The sequence below is a fragment of the Notamacropus eugenii genome, chromosome 1 (assembly GCF_028372415.1).
Source record: "Notamacropus eugenii isolate mMacEug1 chromosome 1, mMacEug1.pri_v2, whole genome shotgun sequence".
Classification (NCBI taxonomy): domain Eukaryota; kingdom Metazoa; phylum Chordata; class Mammalia; order Diprotodontia; family Macropodidae; genus Notamacropus; species Notamacropus eugenii.
In genome coordinates this window covers 61,777,294-61,800,940 of record NC_092872.1, presented here as the reverse complement: position 1 = coordinate 61,800,940, position 23,647 = coordinate 61,777,294, and the positions used below count along the sequence as shown (strand labels likewise).

The window sequence follows — 23,647 nt, the reverse complement described above, 5'->3', positions numbered from 1 at the left end:
TTTGAGTGAATCCAAACTTCACAGAATAAATCACCTTAATAAAAAGATACACACACACATACAAACACACACACGTATTTGTGTCTAATGATAGCCATCTCTGAGGTGGGGGGAGAGGAAAGAAAAAAAGTTATTTGATAACTTTATTATATATTTAAAAGGAATAAGAAGTTACATGTAATAGATCTGCAGTTTCATGTGAAATCATCTATTTTTTCTATTCTATGCTATGGACATTTTGTTTTATTTCCTAAGTTCAGAATAAAATAATTTTTTAAAAAATGATATGAGTTTATAGGCAAGGAGGTCAGGTAAGAGGCTACTATATACTGATCTAATCATCCGATGATAAAGAACAAAAATTGGATCATTGGTAGGGTCAGTTAGATATATGAAACATTTGGCAGGATCAATAGGCATTACTGAAGTAACTGGACATAGAAAATAAAAGAAAGGAATGAATCAAAGTGACTAGCTGTTTTTAAGAATGGGTGACTAGTACCACAGATACTGGGGAAGTTGATTTGGATTAGGGGAGAGAGAGATGAATGAAGAGTTTGGTTTGGGACACTTGGAACTTGAAGTTACAGTCACAAATCCAAGTAGAAACTGTTCACTGGGCAGTTGAAAATATAAGATAGGAGCTTGGAGATAAAGATTTATGGACCCATGGAGATCATCTAGTTCAACTCTCTCATTTTATGGATGGATGAATTGAGGTCCAGGGAGCAGATGTTATTTGCCCAAGGTCATAAAGCTAATTTGCAGCAGAGGACTCATCAGTATCAAGGTGAGAGTTTGAAGCCGTGAGTGAGAATGGTTCAGCACTCTGAGGTTCAGCATTGGAAGCAGTAGGAAGAAAAGCCAGCAAAAGACACAGGGAAGGACTGATCAGAGAGGAGGATCTGAATGGTGAAGTGTCCCTGAAAAAGAGCACCTCCTGAGATCCTGACCTCATCTCCAAAGCTGTCCCAGAAAGATAACCAGGTAATCACTTTGGTGATCTTCACCCATCCAGGCATGAAGGTCCTGTAGCTCTCATCTCTTCCACTTTTCATTTGTAAGTATCTTGAAAGCAGACTTTTTATCTTCCCCATCACTTAGCAAAGAATCTGGCACACAGTAGGTGCTTAATACATGCTTCTTGACTTTGACTTGACTTTCAGCATACCCTTAATCAATGCACTTTCTTTATTCTTGTCATGAATATAGCTGTGCCTCACTTTATGTTCCCCTTGAAAAGCTGAATATAAATCACATTTTCATAAATTGAACCCATTTTAAATGCATTAGGCTAAATAGCTACTTAAGAGGTATACTGTAGTGAGTTTTATAAACCAAATAATTCTTATATAATGTGACTAATTGCCCCTTCCTTAATTTACCAATGTTTATAAATCTGAATTTTCACATTTCTGGTTTTCTTAGAATTCATTCTGTACAAAATAAACACTTAATCACTGTCAATTTGTTCACTGAAAACTCTATAGCAGTATGGTATTGCGGAAAAAATACTGGATTCAAATCTTAGGTATGACACTAACTGTGTGATTTCTCTGAGCTGTAGTTTCCTCATCTGTAAAGTGGGAATAAAAATACATGCATTCCTTGCCTCACTGAGTTATTATGGGAAAGGTGCTTTGTAAACCATAAAGTGTGATATGACTATGACCTATTGACCATGATACAACTATGATATATATGAATAAATGACTATAGGCTATATATAAAACAGGCATTCCTAATGAAATATCATTTAAAAGAAATAAAAACCAAAGTGCCAAATGAGTTGAATTAAGTGCCTGCTATGTGTGTGAGGCACTGGGCTAAGTAATGGTGATATTAAAAAATAAAGAAGAAAGGAAGGAAGGAAGGAAGGAAGGAAGGAAGGAAGGAAGGAAGGAAGGAAGGAAGGAAGGAAAGGAGGAAAGAAAGAAAGAAAGAAAGAAAGAAAGAAAGAAAGAAAGAGAGAGAAAAAGAAAGAGAGAAAGAAAGAAAGGGAAAGAAAGAAAGAAAGAAAGGGAAAGAAAGAAAGAAAGAAAGAAAGAAAGAAAGAAAGAAAGAAAGAAAGAAAGAAAGGAAAGGAGGAAAGAAAGAAAGAGAGAGAGAAAGGAAGGAAGGAAAGAAGCAAGGAAGAAAGAAAGAAAAAGAAAGAATCCTTGCCTTTAAGAAATATATTCCAGTGGGGGGAAAGAATACTGACATCTGCAAGAATCAGAAAAGGCCTCATATAGTACGTGGTACCTGAAAGTACTTGAGGGAAGGAAAGGAGCAAATGCATTCTGAACTTGGGGACAGAGGCAGGAAATAGTTATATTTGTTACATTTCAATTAACTGGTAAACATTTGTAGGGATACAAAAAGAAACAATGTCTCTACCCTCAAGGAGCTCCCAATCTAATGTGGAAGACAACATGCAAATATATACAAAGTAAGCTATATGCAGAATAAATAGGAAGTAACAGAGGGAAGGCACTGGAATTGAGAAGGTTTGGCTAGTCATTGTCTCATAATGACCCCAAAATCTAAAATTAGAGGGTTGATGTGGATAATTTCTGATACTATAAATCTCTGTCTGTCCTCTCACTCAAGCTCCAGTCCTGTATATCTCTTTTGGAGGTAGCTAGTTGGTGCAGTGTATAATGTGCTGGGACTGAATGGTCCTAAATTCAAATTTGACCTCAGACACTAGCTGTCTGACCCTGGGTGAGTCATTTAACTTGTGTTTGCCTTAGTTTCCTTAACAGTAGAAATGGGAATAATAACAACACCTGTCTCACAGGATTGCTGGGAGGATCAGATGAGATAACATTTATAAAACACTTAGTACAGGCAATGCATAATCCTTATTCCCCCCCACCCCCCCCCCCCCCAGGATGTTTTTTAAATATGTCCAAAACTTGGAGTCGAGTTTGAATCATAGCTATGACATTTTGTTATTATTGTTGTTGGTGGTGGTCCTTTATTTTCAAAGAAGACCAATGACATCACAGGGTCTCAGATGAATTGGATCTAAGTGAGACAGAGCAGTTGTACGATACTGGGCAAGTAACTAATCCTCTCTGGAACTCAGTTTTCTCAAGAGAAAAATGGGGATAGTGATATTTATACTACCTGTGCCTTACTTGGTTATTATTAGGAAAGCACACTGTACACCTTCAAATGCTATAAAAAATATGAGTAATTTTCAAAGTTATTTGGCTTCTGTTATGTTAAAAATAGCAAGATTCTCTTTCACTTTGTCTCAGTACAGCTCTTATACTTACATCAGACATTATATTTCAGGTGAATTGCTTCTCTATTATTGTCCTTGTGTACATTCTGTAGCACTTAATCTCCATAAAACTGTATAACAACCATTTTTATTAGTGTTTCTCCAAGATGTCCTTATGAGGTCAGCACTACTGAGACCAAGACCAAAGCCCATGGATATAGGTGTGTACTCATCATAAAAATGCTGATAGAATCCAAATGAAAAGTCGATGAAGAATAATGCACAATATTCAAAATATCAACACTTTTAAAAGATCAATATTTCCATATGGCTATATACAAATCCTTTTCAAAGCAATTATAAGTCACAACTTGGGTAACCACTCTAAAAACAATCCACTACTTGAAAGAAAAAGAAAATCGTATGATTATACATTGAAACCAATTTGAACAAATAATGAACTGAAGCAATCAATAGAGATAATGAATTCAATGTATCTTAGTGAACATTTTTCTAACAGTAGCACTAGACATTGAGGGAGGTGTCATTTGTCTTTTGTTTTTGAAGAGGACCAGTGGTATCACGGGGTGGTATCTTGACTTGTGCATAAATTGATAAATGTTTAACACTGGGATTTCTGGAAAAATGTATATACAACACACTTCAAAATTTATTCTGTAATGCTAATATTTTCTCTATTACTGTCTTAAATCTACATAATCAGCAAAACAATCCTGACTTATTGCATTTGCAGAATTCTGAGGTGTAAATGTTCTTCCTGAAAATTTAACAATTGACCAGAACAGATACATGTTGGTGCTAGGGGTGTCTCTTCTTATTGGTGGAGATCAATGCGCCATGACTGCATCAGGGAGTTGAAGTTGTGCTCTGATCAACTCGGCTAGGTCCCTGATGCAGTTTTGCAGCATTGCTCTCCACCAATAAGGAGAGAGTCCCCTATCATCAGTGGCCTTTGATACTGGTGTTACAACAGAAATAGAATACAAAATAGAATGCAGGATTTGTGTTTGTCCTTGATTGCTGAAGAAGACCATGCCATCAGAGAAATGGTGACATGACTTGCACTTGACTTTGTTTTGAGTGAGGGAGGGCTGTGCAGGTCACCAGCCTTACTTCTTCTCTAGAGCCATCTGAATCCAGTGACCAGATATTCATCAGGATGACTGGAGATTATCCAGGATGAGAATGCAGGAAGTGCATAAGAACAGGTCTTCTTCAAGACCTTCCATGAGGTTATGAGCTAGACAGAGTTCAGAGATGAGAACTGTTTCCACTTGGAAAAACTTCATAGAGGAGATAACATTTGAGCCAGGCCTTGAAAAGCCAGGCTTCAATGGTCAATGACAGATGTAGGAATTTCAGAAGGGAATGATAGGAACAAACCTATAGATGAAGGAAACACAAAATGTGTTCAGAAAAAGAGAATAGTGGAGAAGGAGTCAGAAGACAGTGTTTAGTTTGTTTATAAGGTTGTCAAGTGCATGTTCTCTTGTCCATTAGATTGTAAGCACCTTGAGGTTAGGAAAAGCCTTTCTCCAAATCCCCAGTCTTAGTACAGCGCTTGCCCCATTGGAATTGCTTAATAAATGTTTACTGACTTAATAAAGATTCAGACTCTGCCACTAATCAGCTGTGTGGAATTGGACAGCTGATTTTCTGGACCTGTTTTCTCCTATAAGAAGAGGTAATTTGGGGTGCAAAGGCACCCCAACTCTAAGACTTTCTGATTCTACTGTTGTTTTTCCAGACTTTACTTTTAATGTGAGAATTTATATTCCTATTTTGAAGCTGAAATACACAGCAATTTAAATTAATGAAGGTAGCTTTGGCAGTGTTTAAATTAGCACGTATGCATGAAAAGTCATTTGCAGTCCTGATTGTGTCCCCATTTGGACCATCTTTTACAAAAATTAGGCTAAATTAGGAGTTTTAGCCTACCTCAGCACCATATTCAGAATAATTAGGTAGCTAGATTGGGGATGTCATCAAAACTTCCTGGAACTATCTCTTTTACCATCTCAAAGATCAGATTCTAGTTAATCCATCAGTCAGCAACATTCATTAAACACCATCTGTGTGCAAATAGTGTGCTAATTGCTGAGTGATCATTAAAAGGGAAAGAGAAGATAGGATTTCTGCCCAAATAGAAGAGAATTACCAAGTCTAATGAGGGAAAGATACCCCAAATTCAGAAAACTGAATCATTTAGATATAGAGGTATTTAAAACAAAGAAACACAAATATGTAGAGAAGAGATGTAGTATGCTGAGATAACTGGGATGACTAGTGGAAGTTGGGCTAGTTTGGGAAAGTTTGATTCATTCTGATTGTTTTAAAGCAAAGTTCAGGTGTTACTCCTGAAGAAGACCTTTCTTAACACCACTCCAAATTGTTAGTGGTCTTTTTTCCTTTTGAAATTACTTGTATTTACTTATCGATGTATATATTGTATCCAAGTGGATTGTGAGTTCCTTGGAGGCAAGGATTATTTCTTTTTTGTCTTTGTTTTCCCATTTTTACTACAGTGATTGGCACCCAATAGAAGCTTAATAAATGAATTTAATTGAATTGACTGCATATAGTTTTGAAGGAATGAAAGACTTAGTGTAGAGGAAGAAAGCAGTTACAGTAAACCTTACCATGAATATTCTACAAGAATACTTAAAAAGGATAAAAATTCTATGTGTATAGATGTTATATATGAATGAACACTGTGTTGTGTGTGTGCATGTGTGTATGTGTAGGCAAAGGTACATGACCAGAACTCCCAATTACAATCTGCTCTAAGTAGGTAACTTCTGACATTTGCTTTATCTGCCCCTTCTGTCAGAATACTGATCACTATTAGGAAAAGTCACAACCCCTGGCTACAGATTCATGCTAAATAACCTCAGCTATGTCCTCTCACATCCTTCTCACATTTTCCAGCGTGGCTCCTCTAAAACATATCTAATCTCCAGGACTCCGCCTTGTTTGTGCTCCACTCTGGAGATGACTACAGACATACTTGGAGATATTGTGGGTTTGGTTCCAGACCATTGCAATAAAATGAATATCACAATAAAGTGAGTCATAGGAATTTTTTGGTTTCTCAGTGCATATAAAATTGTGTTTGTACTATGCTGTAGTCTAAAAAAAAGTGCATACCTTAAATAAGAATATTTTATTGCTGAGAAATGCTAACCATCATCTGAGCCTTCAGCCAGTCATAATCTTTTAGCAGGTGGAGGATTTCCTGTCCATGTTGATGGCTCCTGACTGATCAGGGTTGTGGTTGGGGTGGCTGAGGCAATGTCTTCAGATAATACAAGGAAGTTTGCCCTATCAATTGAATTTTCCTTTCACTTGAACACTTAGAGTCATTGCAGGATTGTTAAATGGCTTAATTTCAATATTCTTGTGTCTCAGGGAATAGGGAGGCCCAAGGAGAGGGAAAGAAATAGGAATAGAAATAGGTCAGTGAAGCAGTCAGAAGATACACAATATTTATTGATTAAATTTGCTGTCTAATATGGGTGTAGTTCATGGTGCTCCAGAACAATTGCAATAGTAACACCAAAGATCACTGATCACAGATCACCATAGCAGATATAATAATAATGAAAAAGTCTGAAATATTGGGAAAATGACCGAAATGTGACTCAGAGACACCATGTGAGCTCATGCAGTTGGAAGAATGGCACTGATAAGACTTGCTCCATGCAGGGTTGCCACAAACCTTCATTTTGTGAAAATTGCAGTATCTATGAAGCACAGTAAGGAGAAGAGCAATAAAATGAGGTATGTCTGTCCGCTCCCTACTTTATTGAGAAGGCAGAAGCTGTCATAAGGAGCTTCCTGGTCAAGCTTCCTTGACTCCTGTCCTGTAAGGCAAGACTAAATGCTTTACCACTGATCCCATAACCTCCTGTTTCCCCCCAAACCTTGCTTCAGTCACTAGTTCTCTCTCATGCATCTTCAATAGCTTCCTCTTCACTGTGTGTTGATAACTAATTTATGAAATTGTGAAATAAGGGCAGGTGTGCTAGGGTTTTGGGGTTCTCTACGAAAGACCATGATCAGCAGTGGGAAATGGAGCTGCTTTTAATAAGCAATAAAATGGATGCCAAGGTAAATGGTGGCATAGTAACAGAGGATGAGGTGGTGAGAGAGGCAGGCAGTGTTGAGGAAGAGGATGGGGGGAGGAGGAGGCACAAAGAATCACTCAAATAGCCATGGATTAGAGTTGGGAGCACCAGGCAGCATGGAAGAGTGCTGGTGGAGGCAGGGCAGGAGCTCGAGGTCTCATTTTTATATGATTTTTAGGAAATAGATTGACTCTTCTTATATGTGCTACCATGGGGTTTGTTCATTAACCTATCCAAATAATTTCAAAGTCATAAGTAAAATTTCATCATCATCTCAGATTTGTCAGCACCTTGTTGATGGTCTGCTGCTCTAGAATGGTGGAGGTCTGGATTTTGCCTAGAATTTACACATCATAGGACCAGAATCCTGACAGCATCCCCTAAATGGATTCTGCTGATTCAGCATATATAACCGGGATTTGAATTTTGGTTAATATGTAATACAATTTGTAAATTGTGTTCCTTTGATCTTTGGGATAATTGGTACATGACTTCCAGGTTCCCCATTTGCAATCTTATTTTCTGCTTTTACCTCTTTCTACTGGCTACATATAAACATGCTATAGTAATTGGAAGGAGGTGGGTCTTCAAGGAGATCAGAACAAGAGACTATTTTAACACACACTGGATCCTTCTCCTCTGCCCTTAAATATGCTTAGGTCTCCTTAGTCCTACCTGTTCAAGCCATCAACAGCTTTCTTCTACCCTTTATCTATCTGCTTTGTTTCTCTTTTCTCACCTTCGTGTGCTTTTAGTGCAAGCCAAACCAGAACTCATTCTATTCTAACCCACCTCTTTTTCTTTGCTCATGATGTCTCCAAATGCTAGGATGCACTCTCCTCCCCATCTCTCTCCATCTATTAAAATCCGTCACGTATTTCTGCTCTAGCTCAGGTGCCAATCTTTACCCCCACCCCCACCCCGCCCCCGGCCTCCAAAGTGATCTCTTTAAGCCCAAAATAATTTCTCCCTTCTTGAATGTCCCATGGAGCTACCCTGCCCCCACCAACTAACTGCTGATGCCCTGCCACAAACAGGGCAGGCAAAACAGCCTAACTGAATGCAGAAAGACACTCAGAGAGACAGGAAGCAGCATATGACAAAGAGGCCAAACCACTGCTACCACTTCCTTTCACACTTCAATGAATAAAACAGGAACTTGTGCTCAAGAACCCAGGGGATAGCAGCACGCCTTCCCCTAACCCCCTTATCAGGCCTGCATCCAGTATGGCTCTCACAGTCATTGTCCAGGGGAGCAATCCTTGGGGAGTTAAGATTTGGCAATTACCTCTGCAGATGCTGCAACCCTTGTCTCTTCAGCAACTAGACAGATCAAGTCTTAATCAAGAAAGTTCTTGACAGTGAAATCCTCAGCACCATTAAATGGTTATATGGTTTTATTCACGGAAATGACACTGCAGATGATGGGTTACCATCTACTTCATCAGTGTAGACTAAGGACCACTCTCTGACTTGCAGTTGAAACCCTCCCCCCATTAGAATGTGAGCTGCTGGAGACTAGAGATTATCTTGCTTTTCTCTTTGAATCATTGGTGCTTTGCACATAGAAATTGCTTAGTAAATATTTTTTAATTCCTTCCTTCCTTCGTTATGGATTTTTGTATCTCTACTAGGCTCTTACCATATTCTAGTTGATATTAATTATTTTCGTACTTATCTTAACTACTCCCATTATACAGTAAATGCCTTGAGAACAAGATCTGTGTCTTAGTCTATTTCTAGTACATTCCTAGCACATGGTAGCCACATAATAAATATTGAATTTAATGAGTGTTTCTGGGAGATAAAAAGCAGTGTTGCTGTTTTTTTTTTTAGATCAGTTGGTAGAGGGTCATAGTCAGAACTTTTCATTTGATTCAGGAACAATATGGAGCCAGTATAATCTCCTGAGAAGAGGCTAGAGCCTGAAGTATAAGACTTCTGATGTAATGTGTAAAATAAGTGAGCAGAGCTTGGAAACAGGGAACAAAGAAATGGCATCCGAAACTAGATCTTAAAGGCTGTGAAGGGTTTCAGTAGGTGAAGATGGGGTAGAGAGTCTCTTCTCCATTCTCACATCCTAGGCATGTGAGAAAAATCTTATCAATTAATTTTAATTCAAAAAATATTTATAAAGCATCTGTTACAACATAGGCATTGCACTAGGTGCTGAAGATACAAAGACAAAAACATATAAGACCCTGCCCTCAGGCAGATTACATTCTGTTAGAGGAAACAACATGTTGACAGATAAATAGAAAATGTATTAAAGCAATAATATCAGGGCTGAAAAGGGCCTTAGAGATTGTATAGTCCAATCCCTCCCCCTTTGCCTATTTAATAGAAGAAGAAACATAAATCTAAGAAGATTTAGTTGCATAGGTAGTAAGTACCTGAACCAGGATCTGAATTTAGGCCATTGACTTCAGGTTTAAAGCTCTTTTCAAGGGACCAGACCATTTGGGAATATTTTGTGGTAACTAAAGCCATGTGAGTGGTTTTACTACCTAAGAGGGTGAATATAGAGAAAATCAGATAGCTATGGTTAGTCAATGAATGGGAGGAGAAAAAGGGACTAACAAAGAAAATAGAGGATAGGTATGTAGGAGAAATGGGAGAGAAGCTGTTGCTATAACTGAAATGATAAAGACTTTCTAGGAGACAGTAGTAGTTCATTGCTCAGTGTCAGACAAATACAGTGAAATAGAGAGAATAAGCCATTGACTTTCACGAGGAAAACAGTACTGATCCTAAAAAGTTTTCCTGGAATGGAAAAAGCAAAATCCAGATTGTGGGGAGTTAAGAGGAAGATTAATGTGAAAATATTAAGGCTGACAAGAACTTTGATAGTCTGAAAACATCTGTAATATCACTTATGGAGGTATCCCTTCCAATGATATAGATTGCATCCCTCACCCTCCATCACTCCATATTATACTTCATTAGTTGCTGTGCTCAGCAAAATTTGTTATTTGATGGCCAACTCTACCAATAAGCCCATCTAACTCTCACCACTCTGTCCCTTGGAGAAAATAATCGCAAGTTCATGGTTGGGTTCATGGATAAAATTGTTAGAGTATGTGTTCTATTGGCATAGATTTTGGGAATTCAGAGTCACCTACATTCCAAGATAAGTCAGATTTTATTGGAGATATGTTAAGATAAAACAAACCACTAAAAGGAAGCTTTAAAGGATGATATCAACCCCTCTTATAACTGTTACATAAAGACAAGTTTCCTTCAAAGCTAATCTCAAACACCACCTTCTACCTAAGGCCTTTCTTGATTCCTCAAGCAACGGGTGCTTTCCCCTCAAAATTACCTTAAAACAATTTTGTATATACATACATGTCCAGACATGGACATGTAGATATATCCATATGTCCATATCTACACATATAGATGTAACTATACATATAGATAAATACACACAATTCTACATATTCACATGTATAAATTTATACATACATATATGTATATGCTGTTCTCTGATTGAATGTAATAGCCTTGAAGGCTGAAACTATGTCATTTTTTATCTTTGTATCCCCAGATTTGAGCATGTATCTGAATGGATATCTCTTAATTTGAGGTGCATGAATTTGTTTAATATTTTGACAAACTATATTTCAATATAATTGCTTTCCTCTGTAGTCTTATGTTTTATTTTACGCACTGAAAACTATTATTTGGAGAAGGTACTTCCACAGACTTGTAAAGAGTTAGGGATCCATGATGCAAAAAAAGTTAAGGACCCCTGCTATAAAGCTTGTAGATATAGAATATAGATGTAGAATGTATATTTTTTGAGAGACAATACAAATGGATAGTGAGTTGGGCCTAGCGTTGAAAAGGAGAGTGGGTTGGATTGCTTTTGGGAAATGGCAAAACACTTTTGTTGACCCAAGGTTTCCAATATAACAAAAGTTCACCTTTTCAACAGTTTCTTGGGCTTGCTGTATGGCAGTGGGGACCTGAAACCTCACTGTCTCCAAAGAACATTCCACAGAACACAATGGAAAGGCACAAGGTGGGTAAGAGCAGGCTATAATACATAGATCAATGAAGACCTCCAAAGAAGAACAGGAATAAAGGATGTCATCAAGAGATGGCAGAAAGAGAAAATGGGCTGATCATGTGGTGAGAGCATAGGATGACAGGTGGAGGGCCAGAGTGCAATATTGGCAGAGATTGAGGAAGCCCTTTGACATGTTGGATGGACCTGTGATGGTGAACCTTTGGGAAAAACATGGACAAGAGTTGCAAAGGATGGGCAGTAGGCATGGATGGATTGTGATCTTCATTGCTGGGGAAGAGTCCTAAATCACTGAGTTCACAAATCCATTTGATGTATGAGCATCTCTAGTAGTGGGTATTTAATAAAAGTTTGTTAACTAATTAACAAGTAACATGATTTAACGGAAAGAATATTTTGGAATCAGAAGAACCCATGTTTGTCCTGGCTCTGCTAATATTTTCAAGCCTTCATTTCTTCATCTCTAAACTAAAAATAATAATAGCTACATTACCAGCATCACAAGGTTGTCACATGGATCAGAGTTAGCTGTCTTGTGCAAAACAACTGATCACAGCACTTTAAGAGAGCAGTGTGAAAACTATGAGTTCCTTTATACCTTAGTTTCTTCATCTGTAAAATGGGAATCATAATAACACCTACTTCCCAGGGTTGTGAGGTTTAAATGAGATATTGTAAAGTGCTTAGCACAATGACTGGGACACATAAGCACTACGTAAATGTTGCTGCTGTTGTCATATTCTTATTTACGAAAAGCTTCAGTAAAGTTTATGAAAGTGACAAGTGCTCCGTCTTAGAACCCCTTTGTTCCATTCACCAGATCAATATTTTCCCTTAGTATATTGATTTCTTGTTACTGGCTGGAATTGCCATTAAATGTCTTTATTGGGAGCTTAGATGTACTGGAAAGTGAAGGGGGAAATGCATCCATACTTACAGAGAAGTGGGTAGGCTCAGAAAGGGATCAAGTAAAGGTCATCTGAATCTTAGAAATTATTTGAGATTCTGCTGAAGGACAGGGAGACCTGTGGAAGAAGAAAAAGAACCATGGAGAAAAGCATCCAATCTGCTTAAATCATTGGATAGATGGGGAAGACTTGTCATTTATAGCTGAGAAGGTACTCTCTACCCCCACTCCCAGGGTCCGAATAATTTACCTCCTTATCCCTCCTTTTGGCACAAAAAAAAATAAGAAATACACAATAGTAAATATTGATGTAAACAATAGCTAGTTCATAAACCTGCTGGATTCAGAGTCAGAAGACTGGGCTTCAGATTGATTCTTGCTATGAGCTTGTGACCTGAGTGTCCATGGGCAGGACATTTTCACCTTGAAAAGCTTCAATTTTCCTTTTTATAAAATGATCCTGTCAGATTTGTGATTTTCTAAGGTCCCTTTCCATCCCAACGTCCCATTTGTTTTCTTGTGTGTGTGTGTGTGTGTGTGTGTGTGTGTGTGTGTGTGTGTGTGTGTGTGTGTGTATTCAAGGTACTTCTTTTCCCATTTTGGGTAGGGATTCTTAATACTCAGATCTCTACTGCCAAAGCATCCCTGAGAACTGAAGTAATTACTCATAGATAATTAATTCATGTTCTGAACACTACTTTCTTTAAAACAAAGGTCTGTTCCAAGCTCTAAATCGGTGATCTGGATTAATCAGAGTCAGGTTTTGTGTGAATGACTGATAACCCAAGCCTACTTAACCTAGAGGTTTGGGGCTTTTGTTTTGTTATATTTCAAATGAATACACAATTAATGGAATTTCAGAAGGCGGATTATATTTAAGGAACCTTCCTTTGTAATCACATGATTCAGCCTGTATGGTTGGGAGGGAAATGGGTAAAGCTCTCAGTTTCCTTATACCCTTGGATAGAAAAAGATTTGGAAAAGTGAGTCACTAAGCCTCTCCCTCCACTATTAGCCTTCTATTTGGAGAGTCTGGACAATGTCAATCTTAATCTTCACTGAATAAAGGGAATGGAAGGGATTGGGAAGCATAGGAAAGGTAGTCTTCCTACTTCAGTCACAGCTCCCCTTAGGGACACTAACACTCAGTTCTCAACACCTAGAGGTCAGCACAAGCATCACTGGAGTTTCCCAGAAATCTGAGGTCATGGCTGCCTCCTTCCAGAAAAGCTTGATGCTGTGAGCACTTCAGACCAGTTTCCTGATTGTTCTATTGTGGACTTTAGTCCTTCCCCATTAATCCAGACAAGCTTGGTTTGGATGGAATCCTAGCCATTGTCCAGAGCTAGCCACTGCTCCCAGACTCAATATTGCAACTTTCTCAACTTCATATGCTTCATTGCTTCACTAGAATGGCAGGTGTGCCCATGTTCTCCAACACATCATCAATTTAGCCTCAGACAGGACCACAATAGCCAGTCATCTGTTTTGCCCCAGATAGGATGACAATAGCCAATCAGAAATCAGCACCAACAGGACGTGGATCAGGATGTTTGATCACTAAATCACAGCCTAAGTGGACACCTGTGCAGTAATAGCTAAGGTGAACTTATGAAGTAGAGAGGCTTATTATAATATCATTACCATACATAAATGTCTACACACCCCCAGAAGGCTTTGCTGTATGCCTTCTGGATAACTGCATGTGCAGTTTCACCAAGGTGAGGCCCCCCTCCTCATTTTAGTAAACTCCATTTTAATAATCATATATTCTGCAATGCATATTCATATATTGCTATACAATCAGTTTCATTCACTCTACAAAAATCCCTATCCTGCTCTGCCAAAAGGCCAGTTTCTTCTCAGACCAATGTGCTTTCTGAGAGGCAATAAATCTCAATAAATGCCTTTGATTGGTTTGGAGATGGTCTGAATCTGTGAATTCTTTGGAGATTATTCTAAAATCCACTTTGAACCTCAACAGTTAAAAGCAATAGTTATTTATAAAACCTACTGACCATTTAGTAAATGATGGGAAGGTCTAGGTGACCTGGGATAGGAAAGGGAAAAGGGCACCTCCCTCCCCCTTTTCATCATTTACTAAAGGGTCAATAGGTCATGCAAATGATCAACTCAGACCCTCAAGACAACTCCTGTTTCCCTTAGTGGTAGAGTTAGCCTTTCCCCCTTCACACCCCTAAAGTGAACTTGACTGCTTTCATTTGTTGAATATGTTAAGGGGAAAATTTCCAAAACTGATCCTCCCAGTAAGATAGAGGCCCACCAGGGTCTACTTTTTACCCCCACCAATCTACCCTCCAAACCTTAGGATGCTGCCATCTGACCTGCCAAAACACTCTAAAGACCCTTGGGCCTTGCCATCTATCCCATCCTTAAGATTTCCAATCTGCTCTATGGTAACTAAGCCTTTCTATATTTCTTCTTTCCCTCCATTAGAGTGTGAACTCTGAAGCAGGAACTGTCTAGCTTTTCTATCACTATCCTCAGTGCTTCATAGGGATTAATAAGTGCTTTTTTCATTTATGCCTAATTAACACACAACACAGTAACAGTATTTATAGAACACTCAGCTCTGTTCATGAATGTTCAGACCTCATACTGGGTTGTTTACTTTGCAGGGACTGCCTTCTCACAACTTAAAAAAAAAAAATCAGAGAACACAGTGTTGTTGACTAGTCTTCTTTGTCATTAAAATAATCAGTTGATCCTTACAACCTCTCTAACTTGATAGTTAAGTGTTAGACACTTGCTTGAGTCCCATAGAGGCTAAATGACTTGCCCATAGTTACTCAGTGTCCAGGGTGAGATTTGAACATAGATCTCCCAGATTCCAAGCTCAGCACTCTACCCACTATGACACACTGCTTCTATGGTAATAACTCTATTTAACTACAATTTTTTAAAAGAAGAACCTGTAATTGCTGGGAATTTCTGTTGTGGACATTTCCTCAGCTGATACAGATCAGCAACCCTACAAACTATAGTTTTTAAGAGTTTCCTGGAACCCCCAGGTATTAAGTGGTTTGTTCATGTTCACATAATCAGTATCAGAGACTTGAACTCAAGTCTTCCTGACCCTATGACTGGCCCTCCATTTTCTCCTCTCCCCCATCCCCTACTCACATTTGTAATAATCATCTACTATATGAATAGATAACTCTATACTAATTAATAAATATAATTATAGTTATTAGGGAACTAGGGCATACATGCCTAAAAATACATTGTGTAACTAATTAAATTTACATGTTTAACACTGTACGTTAAACATTCTTTAGAATGCAGGAGCACTTACTTGGTATAACTTTAATGATTGCTTTTCCCAACCCAACCCCCCAGTGGCTTAGCTCTTTCACTGTTTAACTCCAAGATACTGTTGTCAAGCAAAAAGAACGGGAAAGGGGGCAGAGACCAAGAAGACAGAGCTATGCTTTTGTATAAATCTGGATCATAACTCTCACAAAAGGTCATCCTTCCATCTGCAGAAATCAATAAAATATCAGTATCAGCTTTCACCATAGCCGAAGTCATAAAACAGAAGCCACAAGGTCTCCTAAAAGTCATCCTCAGAGGTTACTGTGTGGTCGGGATAGGAGGATTCCACCAGACAATTAAAAGCATTTCTTTAATAGAACTGGAATGTGGTTTCTGAAGGAAACGAAACCTTTCCTTCTGCAGAGGAAGGCTGAAAGAATGCGGTGCACGCTCATGCACACCCTGGAGATCTGACCGAGAGTAACCCCGAGCTGCGAGAGAGAACGAGGGAGAAGCCAACATGTCCTTCTTTGCCAGCGCTCCGAGACAAGCACCCGGGGTATCTGCAAACCGGGCAGCGCGTAACCTTTAGAGAGAGGAAAAACAAGGGAGGATCATCGCCCATGTTTTATTGCAGAACAATGAGATTTATGCCCGGGTGGTTTATGGGGGCAGGAGCGAGCTCACTTGGCACGCCAGGAGGCTCCGCAGCCAAGGCGCGCTGCTCGGGCTTTAGGGCTCCCCCATCGCCTTCTTCTCCCCGGGGAGGGGCGCTTTGGCACGGTGGGCACCACTGGCCAAACAGGGGCCTGCCGAGGCGGTGCAGAGAAGGGCGGGTCGGGGTCTTTGGGGAGCAGCAGGCGCGCCGCGTGTGGTCGGGGCGGGAGGCCCGCAAACAGCCGAGGCCGGCGGAGAGGAGGGCGGGCACGAGCCGCGGGGGGGAAGCGCCGTCTGCCCGGGCAGGGTAGGGGAATCGGGGGGCGCTGGGCTGAGCCCCGCGCCGGCTGGGCGGCCCTGAACCGGAGAAATAGGTCGTCCGCAGCAGCGAGGGGTGGGGGAGGGAAACCACAGAAAAACCCGACGCCTTTTTACAGAGGGCTGCAAAGCCAGCGGGTCACGTGGCAGCGCCGGGTTCGAGGAGGAAGCGAAAGAAGCAGCCTGGGGAGGAGGAGAGCGTGACTGCGCAGGCGCACCCGGACTCCGTCTGAACTCTAGTTACCCCAGGGCTGCGAGCGGCGGGGAATTAGGTGAAAGGTAACTTTGTGTCGCTGCCCCCAGCGGCGGCCGCAGGGCGCATGCGCCATCGAGGGATGCCTTTCGGCAGGAAAGTCCGGACTTGGGCGCCGGCCTCCACCCCCAGTTTAATAAAGTTTGCAGTTCATTCCTGGAGACTGGGGAGAGTAAAAGGTTTCGAGCTCTAGGGAAGAGATAAAAGCCTACGTTAAAAACAACAATCCTTTTTTCCTTCCCAGACCCCACCGAGAAAATGTCTGAGATAGAGGGATGAGGATGGAGATCGGGTGGAGGGTGTGTCCGGGAGAGGTGCGGAAAGGAGGAAGGCCCTGGAGGAAGCCCCTTCAGCCCCGGGGTCAGCCACCCCTTCCCCACTCCATCCTACCACCCCGGCTGCACGCCCTGCCTTCCCCTTGGTGGTCAATGCCCCGAGCGCATTTTCCCACCTCCGGGCAGATACCCCCTTGGCTGCTGGCGGGAGTCCTACCGTAGTGAAAAGCAAAGATGTTACCGGGAAAGATTGTATCTGGCCGACTACCACGAAGGCAAGCATGCTTGCTACTTGGAACTGGTTACAATCGTCCCATCTACTAGCTTTCTAACTATCCAGCGTGCCTCTGAAGAGGGAGGACGACACCCATCTGCATCTGTGATGCAGCACTGAGCCTGGAGAAATAACATACATCCCAAGTATTCCGAAAATATCTGTTGAATTCGTGAAAAGATGAGCTACCGAGTGGGGCTTAAAAATTACCCTGAAGGAAACACTAAATGTTTACCTAATCTCTGAAGTAGCCGGGGTTTTTTTAGAGTCAGGAAAACCTAGCTTCTAATTCTACCTTTGACACAATGATTATACTAGTCATACCCTTATCCAGTCTCATTTTCCTTATCTGTAAAATGGGCATACCTTAGGCAAGTCAAAAACCTTTCTGGTGACATGTTGAACTCTAAATTCTCTTAACAGAGGTTAGGACCCTGAGGGCCTTGATGAGACTAGAAACCAAAAGTTAGGGAACACAGTGAAGAACATTTTTTCTGGATGTGGGAGCCCCCACCCTTTTTCCAGGGAGTGTAGTAAACAACATACCCAGATCCCCAGCACTAGAAATCAGAACAACAACAAAAATCTACCCCAAAGAGGGGGCCTTGGGAACAGGGGCATCGTTAACAAAAGCGAAATGAGGCAAGGACAGAAGGACAGAAGTCCTTTACCCTCTTTCTACCCCTCTCCAAGGGCTTCCCCCTCTCCAGTTGCCATAGTTCCCACCAAAGGAGTTGGAATGTCATTGGTTGGTGCCCAAAAGACTTTGTTGCTGCTCAAAGTTGGCAGTCTGATAAAGAAAGGAGTTGCTATTGGCTGATTCTTTTGCCCTAACATAACCTTTCTTTCCAACCTCACAGAGGTGACCAGAGGGAAAAGAGCTGAGGAATGTCTTTTTAGAAACTGCTTGCTCTTTGGGGCTTGTTCAAAGAGCTCCCCCCCAAGTTGTTTTTCTTCTTAATTCTCTGTCTCCTAAAACACTGAAACCTAGGCTGAATAATAACAGTAGAGAAAAAAGGGAGAGAAAGAATTTGTGAATGTATGATGTAGCTCTATGGGAGCCATTTCAATTACCTCCAGACCTTGCGCTCAGTACTAAAAATCTAGACCAGGGTTTCAGCCTCAGTGGATTTTGAAAGATAACTTTAGAATTTATTACAGTTGTGCTTTACTTCAGAGACCTTAGATGCAGCTTACTCCAAGCATCTCCCCAAACTCCCTCCAGGACCATTTTCTGTCAGTGACTCCTGGACTTGGTATTTACCTCTGTCCCCTGCAGGATGCAGTTCTCTTTTTCAATTTGAAAGGTCAGACGAAGAGGGGACAATCTCTGTTTTATTATCTTGCCTAAACAGAGGGGAGGAGAGAAGGGGGCAGCATCCATGTAGCAGAAAGAAAGCATGGCTTGGGGTCAGGATGCTTGGGTTTTGCTTCCTGCCTTCAACATTTACAAGCTTTGTGATTCTGAGTCAGTCCCTCCCCTGTCTGTCACTTTCCTCATCGGTAAAATGGAGGGTCATGATATCTGTGCTACATAACTCACAGATTGGGGAAAAATGTTTTGTAAACTTTTAAAGTGCTATGAAAATGTAGCCTTGCAATTATTAGGGTAATTCCCTGTTAACTTGTTTCATTCTGAGAGAGCAGGGAGTGATTAGTATTGGGGAAAGCCACAAAGCTTTAACCTTGTTATCAGGAATAGACTTAGATTCAAATCCTGACACTGACAGGCACTTATTGCTCATTATTTAATCTCTCTGAACCTCAGTTTCCACAAATGTAAAATGGAGGTGATAATATTTAGTTAGTAGGTGTTATGAGATACAAATTAGGTAATGAATGTGAAGTGATTTGTAAGCCTTAAAATAACTATGTATTTAAAGTTACTATGTAAAATAACTACGTATAACAGCTCCTAGTATTATTATTTATCCAAGGTTTGGGTTGTTGTTATTCAGTTCAGTTGTGTCTGACTCTATGTGACTTTGTCCAAGGAGTTTTCTTGGTAGATAATCGAATGACTTGCCATCTCCTTCTCCAGTGTGTCCCCATTTTCCAGATGGAGGAGCTGAGGCAAATAAGGGTTAAGCAACTTGTCCAGGGTCACACAGTTAGTAAGTGTCCTAAGTTGGATTTGAACTCAAGTCTTCCTGACTCTAGGCCCAGTCCTCCACCTACTGCACCACCTAGCTGCTTTGACCACACAACCACTAAAGGAAGAAGATGAAGGAAGAGATGCGTTCAAAGACTCACTTTTTAACAATCAAATGTTCTATTAAAAACTTAATATTGAACACCAGTTGAACTGATTATACTTCCTTAGTAATTTTGTGCTTGTTTTACAGTAATGTCTGACTCTTTGTGACCCCATATGGGATTTTCTTGGTAAAGATATTAGAATGATTTGCCACTTCCTTCTCCAGTTCATTTTACAGATGAGGAAACTGAGGCAAACAAGGTTAAAGTACTTACCCTGGGTCACATAGCTAATAATTGGGGCTAGATTTGAACTCAGGTCCTCCTGACACAAGACCTGGCTTTTTATTCACTGAACCACCTAGATGAATACATTTCAAAGCATAATGGATTATAACTTTTTAGTCATTTCTCCCAAGTCCCCTTTAAGATTGTTTTATACATTCATTCCCATTCTTTCTTCTTCACGTTGTTGTTATTGAATAATCTTTTGCAGGTTCTGCCTTTTTTTGGCTTTGCATTATTTCATAAAAGTTATTCCAGATGTTTTTGCATTCCTCATTCTCATCAGTTTCAATGGCATCACAGGGTTCCATTTTATTCAATGTAGGATAATTTACTCTACTATTGGGCACTTAAGTTCCTTCCATTTAGTTTTTTGCTGCAGTTGTAATACAGCTATGAAAATCTCTAAATAATAGGTCTCTGTTTATTTTTGATGACCCTTTCAGGTTATATAGGAAAGGGTTACGTTTGGCCCAAGAAAAGTTCTGGACTGAAAACATTCTCAGGCAATAAAGAAAACAAGTCTAATAATATCTGTACCCTCTCTCTCTCTCAGAAGTTGTTTTGAGAAGAATCCTTCATAAATCTTTTTTAAAAGAATGTTTGTATTTTATTTTTTTCTCAAGTACACATAAAGCAGTTTTTGACATTTTAAAAATAATTTTTGAGTTTTAAATTCTCTCCCTCCCCTCCTCCACCTTTGACAAGGCAAGCACTTTGCTATAGATTATACATATGCAGTCATGCAAAACATATTAGCCATGTTGCAAAAGAGAACATAGATCAAAAAAAGGTGAGGGGGGAAGAAAATTTTAAAAAGTATGCTTTGGTCCGCATTCAGACTCTATCAGTTTTTCCTCTGGAGGTGGATAGCAATGTTTCCTAAGTCTTGAAGCATGATATAAATGCAAATTATTATGAAGGAGCACGGAACAGCCAGCATGTTTATACAGCATAGGCTAGAAAGCCAAAAGTGATATTAAAGGTCAGCTACTGCAAACTTCTCATTTTACAGCTGAGGAGAAAGGTAACTTCAGGGAGGTGGCAACTGACGACTGAATGGAGAGAAGCAGGTATTTGATGGCCTTTTCCTATGTTGTTGCCCTTTATTTCAACAAGTAGGAGGGGCGAGATGAGTAGGGTCCGGTCGGGGAGATGTATTCCAAATGCAATATAGTTTAGTTAAGGATCTTCATTTCCCTTTCACCTCTCCTGGCCCACTAATTTGAAGAGATTTTTTGCTTGAATTCTGATCACTGGAGGGAACTGAAATTCCCTTTCCTGTATTTGGGGAGGCAGTGTGGTATTGTGACTGGAAAGTGCCCTGGTCATGGAGTTAAGAGAAAGAAACCTGGACCCCAAATCCGACTCTTGACACCAATTCTTGGCTGTGTTACTTTAGCTCTCTGAGTCTCAATTGCCTCATGTGTGAGATGTGCAAATTGAGAGACATCTCCACTCCCAATTCACATGCGCTATTTGTGCTCAACCTGTGGTGGAGCCTTCTGGGCTTGTACTGGTCTGATCAGTACAAGGACATCCTGTACCTTGACCCCAGTATAGCAATGTCCTTTTGGTCATCTTTGAGAATGAAAGAAGACACTAATCAGCCTCCTCTGTAAACTGAAAAGAACTGGATAGACCTTACCTTCCAGGGTTGTTGTAAGGATCAAGCCTGATAGGATATATAAGGTGTTTTATAAACTGTAAATGGACCTGTGAATGGCAGGTGCTATTTAGATGGTGCCTTCAACAAACAATCTTGGCTTTTCCTGTTTTTGTTTTTTTTAAGGGATTTTATACTGTAGGTTGCACTGACTTGTTGTGTGGTAAGTCAGTCCATAAACTTTTAAGTACCTACTGTTTGTTCCAAGTGGCTGAAGCAGGTGCTGTTGAACCCCTAGAGTTTGGTCACACACCAAAGACATCAAGGTCATCCACTGCATCCAGGCCATCTCCAGTCATCTGGACTGGAAGCCATTGGACTTTGATGACTCAGGAAGAGAGGGTAAGGTTGACGACTTTAGGCAGCTTTGCCTCCCTTAAGTCCAATTCACTCATGAGTCAAGATATCACCTGTGATGTCATTGGTCTTCCAAAAAGAAGGACCACCATCAACAACATTTAAGCATCTACTTATTTGGCATACACCATGCTAAGTGTAGGGGATATAAAGAAAGGCAAAAGACAGTTCTTGCCCTCAAAGAACTGGCAGTCTAAAGGGGGGAGACGACATGCAAACAAGTGTCTACAAACAAGCTCTATACAGGATAAATAGGAAATAACAGAAGAAAGGCATGAGAATTAAGATGAGTTGGGAAAGGCTTCCTGTAGAAGTAGGATTCTAGCTGGGACTTGCTGGAAGCCTGGGAAACCAGAATGCAATGATGAGGGAGAGCATTCTGTGTACAGGGGACAGTAAGTCAAAATGCTGAGAGCTGAGAAATGGAGCGTCTTGTTCAAGAAACAGCAAAATGTCCAGTGTCACTGGATCTCAGAGTAAGTGGAGGGGGCAGAGAAAGAAACATGGGAGAGCTGCACCCAAGATCAGCCCAGAACAGAGAGATGCTACACCTCTTTCTAGATAATCTAAGGTCTATTTTTTTATACCCCAAAAAACTGGGGGCACAATTCTATCTGCTCATCATCTGAAGTAGTGCAGGTTCCATTTTGCAGATGGGAAAACTGAGGTTTGGAAAGGATAAGTGACTTGTCCAAAGGCAAACAACTAGTGAGTGGCAGAACAACGTTATGAACCTAAACTTATGTTTTCAAATTCAGTGCTTTTTGTTTACCATGTCACGGTTGTCCTTTTTGCCATTCTGGTGTCAGAGCCTGAAGAAACTAGGCCTCTAATCAGCTCAGCCACTCTGTCTCTTTTTAAGCCAAGGAAAGTCTTAATAGCCATCTTTTCAACTCAGAAATGATGCCTCTTTGCCTCTCCCTTCAGAAAAAAATGTTCCAAAAACAAAGGCCTGTGCCCAAAACAAAACAAAACCTTCTTCTAAAATAATAGATGGTTTGAGAGTAGCTATTACCAAAGGGTTGACCTGATTCCCACTAAGGAGGAGAGATTGTTCATCATTCATCCATGGTTCTTCCATAGTGAAGTATCTCTAATCTGTTTGGTGATGGAGTAATTGAAATAATACAGCGTAGGATTTTAGACACACTAATGTGAATGAAAGCCCTTTGTTCCTCCAGCTGGCTGGAAACACTAGAGACAGCAAACCTGGAGCCCCTTCTCTGGATGTTCTTAAGCTTATTGATGTCTCTCCTAAAACATGGTGAATGCATTACTACAAATGTGATCTGACCAGGGCTGACTATCATCTATCACCTCCCTAGTCTTGGACAAGATGTCTCATAATAAAGCTTATGTTAACTTTTTGACTGCTATGCCATATTGTTGACTCATATTAAGCCTGTGGTTCATGAAAAATCCCAGGTCTTTTTCAGGCAAACTGTATAGCCATGCTTCATCTCCATTTTGTGCTTGTAAAGTTGTTTTGTTTTTTTTTTAACTGAACTATAAGACCTTACATTTATACATATTAAATTTCATTTTTATTAGAATCAAACCAACACTAGCCTGCTGAGATTTTTTTTTTTTGGACCCTGATTCTGACACCCAGTAAATTCTCTCTCTCTCCTAGCTTTTTGTCGTTTAACATAATAAGCATGGTATCTGTCATTGTAGGAAGCAATCTTGGTGAACCTGGAAATTCTGAGCGTCTTCATCAGTCTGTAAAATATTAATCCCAAAAAAGTTTTGAGGACTTTTTACATTCAGTGGACTCAGCAGTCTTGT

At 40.3% G+C, this 23,647-nt stretch overlaps 1 long non-coding RNA gene across 1 annotated transcript; it reads left to right on the top strand.

Annotated features, from left to right (window-relative positions):
* Positions 1 to 15,867: 15,867 nt before the first annotated feature.
* On the top strand, positions 15,868 to 19,654 carry LOC140501008 (uncharacterized). Its single transcript, XR_011966020.1, has 2 exons — positions 15,868 to 16,361; positions 16,673 to 19,654. It is a non-coding gene; the product is annotated as an uncharacterized lncRNA (long non-coding RNA).
* The last annotated feature ends 3,993 nt before the right edge of the window (positions 19,655 to 23,647 follow it).